This window comes from Lissotriton helveticus, chromosome 3_1 (genome assembly GCF_964261635.1).
Source record: "Lissotriton helveticus chromosome 3_1, aLisHel1.1, whole genome shotgun sequence".
Classification (NCBI taxonomy): Eukaryota; Metazoa; Chordata; class Amphibia; order Caudata; family Salamandridae; genus Lissotriton; species Lissotriton helveticus.
In genome coordinates, this window is record NC_136061.1 from 1,530,238,801 (window position 1) to 1,530,250,672 (window position 11,872).

Sequence of the window (11,872 nt, forward strand, 5' to 3'; positions counted from 1 at the left end):
CTAAGCCCCACTCTTTTCAACCTTTATGTGGCGCCCCTGGCGGCTATCATCCGGAATTGTGGCTTTCTCCCAGTTTCATACGCAGACGACATGCAAATAGTAGTCTCCATATCTAATAACACTTAAGAGACAGCGACCAGGTTTAAACACTGCATGGAACAGATCACGTGCTGGATGCAGACTAACTGCCTCAAGCTAAACGGCGATAAAAGCGAAGTGATGCTGCTGGGCTCAGACATGCAATCCTGGTCCCAGGACTGGTGGCCAGATAACCTAGGGCAATGCCCTTCGCCAGTACAAAAGGTAAAAAACTTAGGCATATACCTCGACAACAAATTGTCCTATGAAGCACAAACCAATAAACTATCATCATCGATATGGTTCATCCTGAAGATGATCAGGAAGTTGCTACCTTTCATTCCGCTGACATCATGCAAAACAGTAGTAACTATGCTGGCATTGTCAAGACTAGTCTACTGCAATGCGCTGTATGCGGGGATGCAGTCCCAACACCTCTTGAAACTCCAACGCTTACAAAATGCAGCGGCACGACTGGTGCTGAACATACCTAAACATGAGTCCATAGCCCAGGGTCTGAGAGCTCTGCACTGGCTGCCTAGGAAAAATAGAATAAAATGTAAATCCCTGTGTCTTGCATACAAAGCCCTGCATGGTGCAGGCTCACAGTTTCTAAAAATCCATCTGGTTAACTATCAGCCAAACAGATCGCTGAGATCCAGCAACCTTAATCTGATCCAGGTCCCCAGATACAAACAACTTAGATGGGGAGGGAGAAGCTTCCTGCTGTAGCGTGGAACCTGCTTCCAATTTCAATTAAGAACTGCCCCACTCTACTTTCCTTTCGGAAAGAGAAAAAAACATGGCTATTCAGTCTGGGATAGTCGTCTCCGGTTGAGCAGTTCGGTCAAGTATTCTATTTTTAGCGCCAAGACGCCCATGGGCATTCGTTGCGCTTTACAAATCCATAATCAAATCAAATCAAATCTAAAGAAGAAAAAAATGCCCCTTAGCAACAACTTGGCCCAACAGGGGAGCTCTAAGTCATCTGTGTTGGGCCCGTAGCAGTTGACCAGAGTAATATTATGTGACAGCAGTCTTCCCCTTGCAATGACGTATCTGCCCTGCTCATCTGTCGAAGACCCCTGAAGTATGAACGGCACACCCCTTCTCACCAGGAGCACCACTCCCCTGGCATGTGTGGAGTAGGAAAATAATAACTGATATATATATATACCTCCCCTCTTCTCTTTCTTGTCTTCCACCCTCCATCCCTTCCTTCAGTGGTCAAACCCTCAGCTGAAGGGGATGGTATCTGGTTGAAGCACCGAGCAAAAGGGACACTAAGTTTGGGCAGCGGAGATAGGACCAGTACCATGGGAGCGCACGGCATGTTGCATAAACAATTACTCACAATCTGAGCAATCACCCCCAACAAGGATGGCCCAATCCCACCAGAGATTTGATCATTCCCTCCCCAAAACAAAAAAAACGATAAACATAGAGAAAGCATAGCTTTTCAAAAAGCATACATAAGTGTCCATGGGCTAATCTGCTGGACTCATCCAGAGATACGGGGGAGCCTTCCTCGAAAAAGCAAGGTTGTCGGGGTGGGAAGATATCCCAGGCCCTATCTTGCATACAGGATGGGCAAGCACTGATCCAAAGAGCAGCGGAGGATACATGATCTCCTTCTGGCCATTCCTGAAGGCTATACGCTTCATAGACAGGATAGAGTACGACGCAGAGGAGGAGGATTGGCAATCTTCTTTAAGGCGACACTCTCCTGTACTGTGAAGTCTCTATCGGTTCCTTCGGATCCTTTTGAGGCTCTATATTTTTGTATTGTCTGTTCTCCCTCGGTCTCCTTCTCTGGAATTCTTGTTTATAGACCCCCAGGACCGAGAACCAATTTCTGCCCCGAGCTTTTTAGAATTTTGGAGCCTTATTTCGGGAGATCTCATTTCACCATTCTTGGTGATTTAAATTTTCATCTAGATGACCTGGAAGCTAAAGATACCTCTACCCTGATTAATGCATTAGAAGCCTGTGACTTTGTCCAAATGGTTCACTGCCCGACTCATAGGGCTGGTCATACCTTGGACGGGGTGTTCTCTAATGATGCGAGATTAACAGTTGGCTTGCCATTGCCGCTGGTATGGTCGGATCATCTAGCAGTACCTCTGGACCTAGAATCTCCCCTTGCCGAGGTTAATTACGCTGTCACTAATAAATGTCTTAAAAGAAGCTTCAGAAATTTCTCTAATGATGCTCTGGCTCCCTATATTCCAGCCATTAGTATTTCATCCCTGAGTGAGGTTGATGAGGCGGCACAAGAACTTGCCGACTCTATCACCAAGGCAGCTGAAGAGTTAGCCCCCACTTCACTTAGATATGTGGCATGACAGAAACCTACCGCCCCCTGGTTCTCTGAATCTTTGAGGCTTCTCAGACAAAAATGTAGAAGGAAAGAGAGAGGCTGGCGCAAATCTTGGAATCTTACAGAACGGGAGGTATACAGGTGCCAGTTGCGAGAATATAAAAGCAGAGTTATTAAGGAGAAACAGGAATATTTCACCAACCTGACAAGCTCGCTTACTTCATCTAAAGAGCTTTTTAAGATCGTGGACTCCCTCCGCTCTCTTCAGGCACCTGACCCCGTGGTAAGCTCACAAGAGTTATGCAACGAGATCTCTGACTTCTTCTATAAAAAAATAGATGATATTTATCTTGCTTTACAATCCCAGCGGAATTCTCTGAATGACAATGATTCCTCTGGAATTATGCATCTTGAATCTTGGACTGGAGATCCTTCCCATACCCTTACTCACTTTCCAGAGCTTTCCTTGGAGGGTCTTAATCGATTGCTTGATAGAACTAAATCAGCGTCTCCTTTGGACCCTGTCCCTTTGAAAGTTCTTAAGGAATGTAGGGATATCATTCTACCCTCCCTGCTGGAAATAATGAATGGGGCTATGGAACTGGGCACCTTTCCCACGGTCTGGAAGAAGGCGATAGTGAAGCCTCTCCTTAAAAAGCCTTCTTTGGACCCTGGCCTTCTTAAGAATTTCAGACCAATATCCCTTCTGCCGGCCCCTGCAAAGATGTTGGAAGCTCACATAAATTCTCACTTATCCATCTTCCTGGACTCTTCTGGGTTCCTGGACGGGTCCCAACATGGCTTTAGGAAGCTCCACAGCACGGAGTCTGCCTTGACTAAGGTGGTAGATAACATTCGCCGTAAAGTAGACCTTGGCCAAACTACCGTGCTAGTGCTGTTGGACCTTACGGCGGCGTTTGACACCCTGTCTCCCTCTACTTTAACATCTCGGTTAAGGGAGGCAGGGGTAACAGGGCCGGCCCTGAGTCTCCTGAACTCTTTTTTACAGCAGAGAGAACAGCGAGTGATGCTCGGAGATTTCCTCTCCCCTACTAAATCGCTGCAATGTGGGGTGCCACAGGGGTCGGCCTTGAGCCCGACCCTGTTTAATATCTACGTGGCCCCCCTCGCGAGATTAGTAAGATCACAGGGGATGGAGGTGGTGTCGTACGCCGACGACACGCAGATTATGGTGTCCCTGGCCCACTCTGTGAGTACTTCCGCGTCCAACTTTAGGTCTTGCATGCAGCTTGTTGCAGAGTGGATGATCCTTAACTCCCTAAAGTTGAACGGCGACAAAACAGAGGTCCTGGTCTTTGGTAAGGACCAGGACACGTTGTCAGGCGAGTGGTGGCCCTCATCTTTTGGCATCTGCCCCACTCCCACCCAATCTGCCAGGAAACTCGGCGTCATCTTCGACACCTCGCTCTCCATGGAGCTTCAGGTAAATAGAACAGTTGCCACCTGTTGGGGTGTTATTAGGACCCTGAAAAGAATCCTTCACTACCTCTCACCCCAGGCACGCAAGCAGATTGTGACTGCTCTTGTTGGCTCCAGGCTCGATTATTGTAATTCACTCTACGCTGGGGCCAACAAGTGTCTTCTACAGCGTTTGCAGGTGGTGCAGAACGCTGCTGCGCGATTTGTGCTGGCCCTTCCATGGCTTGCATCTGCTACTATGGCAAGGAAGAGCCTCCATTGGCTCCCTATTTCCTCTAGGGTGTCTTTTAAACTTCTTTGCCTTACTTACAGTGCCCTCATGGCAGGCCCTTCTGATGCTCTTGGGTCTCTACTTACCCGCTATGTACCCAGCAGATGTCTTCGCTCTTCAGAGATGAATCAACTGATAGTCCCTCGTTCCAGGAAGGTCAGATGGGGGAGTAGGGCATTCTCCATCTTGGCACCCCATTTATGGAACACACTTCCTTTGGAGATTAAATCTCAGCCCTCATTGGATCTCTTCAGGAAAGCTCTTAAAACTTGGTGTTTCATTAAAGCTTACCAGTAAATTCCCTTCATTCGGATGACTCAGCCAGATATTGAGCTAGGCGCCTTGACGCCCACTGGGCTAAGTTGCGCGGTTATAAATCACAGTTCATTCATTCATTCATTCACATGCAAGCCTCGCTTCATTTATCCGAGGGCACCAAAATTTTCGGGCCACTGTAAATACAACTTCCTCACCCGTTTATTTATTTAGTATTTTGTAGAGCGCGCAGCTACCTCCGACGGAGGTGTCCCGGCGCTGAAGACATTATCTCAGTAGGGTCGGGAGTGCCCTGGATCTCCCCCTGAGACCATTAAAGCACGAAACATGTTGACCAGAACATTTGACCACTAGGGACATATAGTTACCCAGCTACCAAGGGACATAATACCCCTTATAGCAGCACCATACACTTTGTTTTAATGCCAGAGGGATCACCTTAATAAAAAAATCACTCTACCTCCAGCCATTTTTTTAATACACCTTCTTTGACTTCACTGCCAGTTACACCCACGCACCCATACGGCTTCATCAAAAGTTCTCAGAAAAAGAGACCCCTCGGGGGACCCGTAGGGGCATTGCAGCGCCGGCCCGACGAGGAGCAAAAGCCCAATGATGAAGCATGACATCCTTCGGGGTGTGTGAGGGCATCAGGATGAGGACACGCTGCCCCCCACAATTAGAGTAGCACACGACGAGAGTACCTCGTACTTCCCTTCTCTTTTTTTCTCTCTCTACTTAGGAAAGGTGACTCCCTTTTGGTATAAGTTTAACTTTGAGAGCACAGGTCACCTGACCTTTTGAATAGCTCCTAAAGTCCCCCTCTTGTGATAAATAGGAGTATATCCTCACCTGCATGGGTACATAGGTCTTCCATCTTGTTATGAGGTGAGGTATGCAGTAGTGGGACATGATTTGGGGTCCCAGCCTTTGTGTGCACAGCCTGAAAGTGGCAGTCTGTACTTAAGGGCTTTGCCATTCTTGCCGAATCAGCACCCTGCAGCCAAGGCACCTGCACGAACTGCATGAAAGTCATTAGGCCGCTCTGGTTCCTAAGAAATGGGAAGTGTTCCCAAACCACAGGGCTGAGTTTCACTCTATGAAACTTGTGCAACTCTTCTCAGATGAGAGAACAGTGCAGGCGTGAGTAGGTTTCTGAACCTATGTGCAAGTCTACCATCTCAGGGAGATGGTTACCTGCGGAAAAACTCCACATAATTACTTACCTGATCAACGATACATGTGCATAGAATGGGCAATAGACAACAAAAAGCAGCCAAGTCCTTATGCACAGGCATCTAAACATGTAACAAACAAAGTTTCACATTAACCAACTGAAACCATTATTAAACCAGATTATAAACAAATCTCTATTTACCACAAAGACCACATAACCATACCCACACAATCGATGGCCGTCCCAGCTAGAGTGGAAAATGGCAGCCGGATTAAATAAACAAGGCTGTGATGAGCCGGGACATTTCCGATTATTAGGCCCATGTTTTAGGAATTAGAAAAAACTACACTTGAGCAATGGTTTTAAATAGAACGTATCAGGACAAAAGGAGAACACAGCTGATCTTGTGTTTAACGTGAAAACAGAGATTCAACTACAGCGCAACTTTCTAAAGGATGCTTTTAAAAATTACGTTTTAATATGAATTGCTTATGTCATGGAAAAGCTGTTCACCGAAATCATATAAGATCAATTTCCTATATTATTATTTTATAGTGCTGACCTGTTCATATGGACAATGTAAATTATTTTATAATGATGAGAATTCAAGAAAGCAAACAGGGTCATACCGATGCTAGAAGGCACCCTACACATTTTGATTACATGCCACTTTCAACCTTACAGAATTATTTGGTATGGGTATATAGCCAGGGTTGTCCTCAAGCAGGGATGCTCGTTGTGTGGCCCCTGACCTTTACATGCTGCCCCCTGTTGAACAGTAGCACTGGGCTGCTCTTTACTTGACTGAGCACGAACTTTCAGAAAGATGTTAAACGGACAAACATGTATTTACACATTATCTGAAGTTCTGGAAAGGAAGCAAGGCTGGTGTACTGCACCAATTACCTTTAGGATCACCTTCATGTTTGAAGAAATCATGCAAGAGATAAAGTCTCTTCAAAATAAAAAAAAAGTGAATTTTTCTAACACGTGGAAGAGTTTCACCTTAGGTTATATCACAGTATTGAGTGGGATTTATTAGAAGTGATAGTTTTCAAAAATGAACTTTAGAAATATTCTTGCCTTTCCACGCCTCTGGCTACAATGGCATTAGAAAACCAAGAGGTAAGTCAGTTGTCATGTGCGCCCTCTAGGAGGCCTAGGTTGTAATTATAGATGGAATAACATAGTACTTTAATAAATCAAACACAGGAGAAGTTTTGTACAGTGGACGTCATGCATTTCAAGTTGCTCTGCTATATTAACGTAAATAAAAACGAGGCAAAGTGAAAAAAAACAATTGCCTGGGATTGCACGATTTTGTCAAACAGAGAAGCCAGGATTGACCCCATGTTTTCAGGTTCCATATTGTGCAATTCAATTACCAAATGGGTATCTCTTTGCCTCTCCCATTTTCACCAAAGTGAATGCTTTGCTTCTAATATTTAAGGACACGAGTTTAGAGTGTGAGGGGCAGACAGAAGCCACAAGAAGGTTTGGATTGTTTTGTAGCCCAAGGATTGAAGAGAACCTCGAATTTAGCCAGGCCATACATCTCGAGCTTGTATAAGCCTTCGGTGGCTCAACCACCCCTCTCCCATAACAGCATTAAGGGTCAACCCCATATGAAGGACATGATCTTACTAGGAACAGACAAACTGAACTATAAGACTGGGAGTGCCCTCCCTCACAGTTAAAATCAGATGATTGTTCGGTTACATCCCTATTTCCTTATCACATACTTACTACCAGTTTTTAGTTCATTTTTAGTTTTTCCTATCTCTGTATAAAAATAAGGAGCAGCTAAATATGTTCAGAAAGTCAAGAGCACACAATTTGTCACAAGGGTAGGCTGGGATTAATAAAAAACAATTTTCTTGCTCATTACCCAACAACTGGGGTGTGAGTGGTCCCAACGATGAAACTCAGGGGCTACTCTCGCCAAACAAATACCACTGTGTTGTGGAACTGGTCCAGACTTTAAATAAAGAGTTCATAACCAGCATATTTTGGCAAAGTGGTGAAGCCAGGATTAAATGTAAAGTCTTCTAGTGCCATGGCTAACATGTACCCACTGGCCCATGTCAAGTGGCGGAGATTGGGTGTTTCTATACGCCCTTCTCTGAGAATTGCCCATCTTGCAGAGGGATCTTGTGAAGTTTTTTTTTTTTTAAGCACTCGTTACCTTCACGTATGTTTCAAAGCACTCCTGATGTTTGCAGATAACAAACTAAAGCAGTGTTTCCCAAATTGTTAGCCGATTTTTGGCTAAAAATTTTATTTTCGCATTAAATAAAATAAAATAAAAATGTTGTATTTATCTTGACACATTTGCTGGGTTTCAAAGAAAGAGGTCAAATTTCGGACCGTCTTCTGACAAATTGCGGCTTATTTTGTTAACATGAGGACAGGTGTTTACAAACGCCTCTCACTTAGAAGTTAGGGAAAGAAAATTAAAGTGAATTGTGTAACAATCTTGCACACAGTGATTTTTTGTATCACGCAATAAAATGTAAATACCTCCAAATTCCACTTATGCACTCGTCAGTTAGGAAAGCAAAAATGAAGCACAGTTATTGTAATTCTGAAGAGTGATGGAAGCACATGTTTTAATATGATCAAAACAAATCAAGACACTTGGTGATGCACAAATGATAAATGTTCACAGAAACCAGATTTCTACACTTTATCACTTGAGTGTTGTACAGTTTAATCAATAAAGCTGTGCATCTGTGCACATTGAGTGGCCATTTTAGGAAAAGGTGTGCTACCACACGGTGCTTTAGTTGCATAAAAAAAATGCCCCTGCTCATGTCCATTAAAGCTAGGTAGACCATGAAGGTGTGTCCTTATAAAAAGTGGGTCATGGCTCTGGAAAGTTTTGGAAGCAAGGGAATAAAGGCATGGGGAGATTGTGAGGCCTAAGATCTGTTTCCAAGTTCCAATTCAATAATAAGTTAATTCGCTCTGACTCACAAAAAGTAGCAATAGCAAGCAGAGAAGGCATACTCCAGGGGGCAGTAGAGGGGCTGCAAGTTAGGTACTAGTATTGTCAAATATATGTCTCTTCTAGACACTAGAAGCTTCCACTTAGTACAGAATGAAACCCTCGCAAGAACACCACGACTCATACAGTCCAATCTACATACATGAATGCTATCCCTATGCCCACTTTACATCTCCCACGTTACTCATCCTCTCCACTGCTGGTATTAATGCAACTGATGGTCGCACCACAGACCATACTTGTTTGGCCCCTGGGAAATGTGTCTGAGTACAAATTTCCTGGTGTGAAAAACAGAGCATTCCTCTACAGGCCAGGTGACACTGCTCAGTGGCCTATGGGAGGATGAGGAGGGCCTCAAATCTTCGCTGGCCACATAAGTAAATACATATTTTTTTATCGACCACCCACATGGGACGCTTCCAAAAAGTATGAAAAGGCTGGTTGCCTTTGGGGAATAGGAACATTTCTCAACAGGCTGCTGGCCTTATACTGAAAACAGATCAATTATGCAAGCAACAGTCCACTACATACATATGGAAAAATATTCTACATGCTAACAACATATGGAAAATAGGGATATTTTAACAGGATTTAGAGGGTTTTTTTCAATGGCCGCAAGCCTTTTGAAAATGTATCAACGGGTCAATAAATAGGCAGGTGTGTCATTTCTCGACAGCCTCTGGAACACACACGGGTGTTTTCACATCAGAAAAGGAAAATGCCCACCCTCAAGGCTCCAACGCCTGAAACTTGAACCAGAGAGGACCTGGAAACTTACAAGCCAGAAACCTTAAAAAAAGCACACAACTAAAAACGCAGCGGTAAAAGAGAGAGACCTATTCTAAGCTTGTAAATCTAAAAACAACTTAGCAGCAATGGACAAGCAAAAAGTGTACGTAGTGAAAGCCAAATTATAAGCTATAACCAAGGAACTTTAGATTTATAGTTCTCCGTAATAAGCTGGGGCATATCTGGAGTCCAACCATGCAGGAAAGGGTTCTACCCCAACTCCTGAGGCCAACGTCCCCACCTATAATGCAAATGACTGACAAAGGAGGGCACTGAGTAGGCGGGGCCAGACACGGGTAAGGCTGGAGACCGTGTAGAGTCAGGTAGATGTGGCGAGCCGGCAGCAGCCACAGGGGAGCTAGGCCTGAGCACAGGGTAAGTAAGGTGATAGACTGCGCAGCCTCCGTTTCCCATGATTTAGACACTGGGCATCATTTTACTCCGTTTGGGGGACATTATAACACTGCGGGAAATGGCACACCCCCTGCTGTGGATTCACCCTCCCACAGACGCAGGAAGAACGCCTCCCATAACTTTTTACAAGCGTGTCCGGCCGCCAGCTGAGCGCAACCGCCCACCTCCAAAATTAGAAACACTGGACAGTACTTAAAGCTCAAGGGCGAGCAGGGCACAGATCAATAAGAAAACCGAAACAGCGACTAAAAACATCTCAAAAGAATGTGGAGTAATGAGGCAACTGCCTCGGCATCCAAAACACACAACTGTAAGAAGCCATCTGACAGACGAAGAGAAGACCCAGACAGGACAGGCGGGCATTATCCAGCGGAACATGCATTATCAAGCATGACGGGGCTTACGGGCAAGACTGGCACTGCAGGCAATGTTCAGATAGGGTGAGCATCACCAGGCAGCACAGGGATTCAAGGACAGAACAGGCATAAATAACACGACTGAACAAGCAGGGCCAGCATTATCAGGCAGGAAGGACAGACATTCACATGAAGGACGGGCACCATCAGACGGGCATTCACATGAAGGACGGGCACCCTCAGACGGGCATTAGCGTGTAACAGACAGGGCGGTCACACATAAGCATCAGTAGATGGGACAAGTACCAGCAGGGCGAACGGGTATAAGCAAGCAGGACTGGCATCAGCAAGCAGGGCTGGCATCAGCAAGCAGGACTGGCATCAGCAGGCAGGACAAGCAGCACCAGGTGCCCCGGGCATCAGCGGGCAGGGCCGGCACAGGGCTTCCCTCGTTCGTGCGTAAATAGCGTACACACACCAGGTTTGCTTACACTCGCGGATGGGTATTCTTATTTACCTAACAAATTCAGAATACAAATCTTAGAATGTAAGAGATAAACTCTGGACTGTAACAGCTGCTCAGGCATGGACCTGGGAAGCGTGTGAACTCTAGCCCGTGCATTAATAAGCAGGATCAGCATTCACCGAGACCACAGGCAGTGCGGGCATCGGGCAGCAAAGTCAGCAGCTGGTGAAGCGGGCATCAGCGGTCAGGTGGGCAGATTTAGAGATGGAACCATAACTTTACCAGAGACTCCTTCGTCTGCCTCTTCCTCCTCCCCCCTCCGGTTCCACTTGCTCTCAGGAGGGTGCCCCCCCGGACCGGGACCGCATTTGGGCTCCTCCGCCTGCTGGGCTGCTTCAGCCAACTTCCTGAATAAAGGTTCCTCCTCTCGCCTGTGGCACGAGGGCGGGACCCGCCGCAAAATACCAGTCTCCGCTGCCAGGGTTGCGGCTCCTCCCTACCCTTGGTTTATGGCTCCTCCTCCCACCGAAAGCCAAGTATTAAGTGATGCCTTCTCGTCCGCCAAGGCAGCGTTGCAGCCCGCCCCCTTGCTTTGATGAGTGCCAGACAGGCTTTAAGTGGGACTCCTTAAGGGGCGTGGCCTCCGACGGCTGGTTAGTCATCCCTCCCAATAGATGTGGCCTACATCATTAAGGGCGTGGCACAAATATGTAAACGAAAATCCTCTGATTCCCTCCCATTCCGATAGTACCACTCGTCCAGAATCTAGGAGCCTCTCTGTCTGATCTCGGTACTGCATCCAGACATATCAGACAGGGTGGGCGGGGGGTGGCGCAACGGTCAGAGCTGCCGACTTTTTATTGTAAAAAAGCTTTATAATAGCGGTAGCTTGACCCGTGGGTATCAGAGCGCTTTACATACACACAGGAGAAAAAAAGAAATGCATTACATAGCAGGACCTAAGGAAGCAGAGAAGATATCCGTAAAACAAAATAATTAGGCCAACAGTAAAGGGGAGGTGTAAAAAAACACACTCACGACTCCACCGATCCTTAATGGTCACATGAGAGGGGAGTCCGCTAGGATATTAAAGTTTAGGTTAGTTGAGGTTGGTGGGTAAAGTATTTGTTGAGGAGACGGAGTTTCCGTCACTGAGTGGTTTTCTTTTTCATTTTCGGAGGGATGAGAAGAAGTAAGTTGGAGTACGGATAGGCTCTCTAATATCGCACCAGTACCAGGTGTGCCGTGGCACTAGGCAGGGTTGTTCGCTATCCCCCC

General features: G+C 46.0%; 1 protein-coding gene across 1 annotated transcript in view; it reads right to left on the reverse strand.

Moving 5' to 3' along the window:
- The window catches only part of NLRX1 (NLR family member X1), a 189,389-nt gene extending 178,369 nt beyond the window's left edge, over window positions 1-11,020 (reverse strand). The window contains exon 1 of the mRNA XM_078682186.1: window positions 10,877-11,020. The gene's annotated coding sequence lies outside the window, so the exon portion shown is untranslated. The remainder of the gene's footprint in view (window positions 1-10,876) is intronic.
- Window positions 11,021-11,872: the final 852 nt, after the last annotated feature.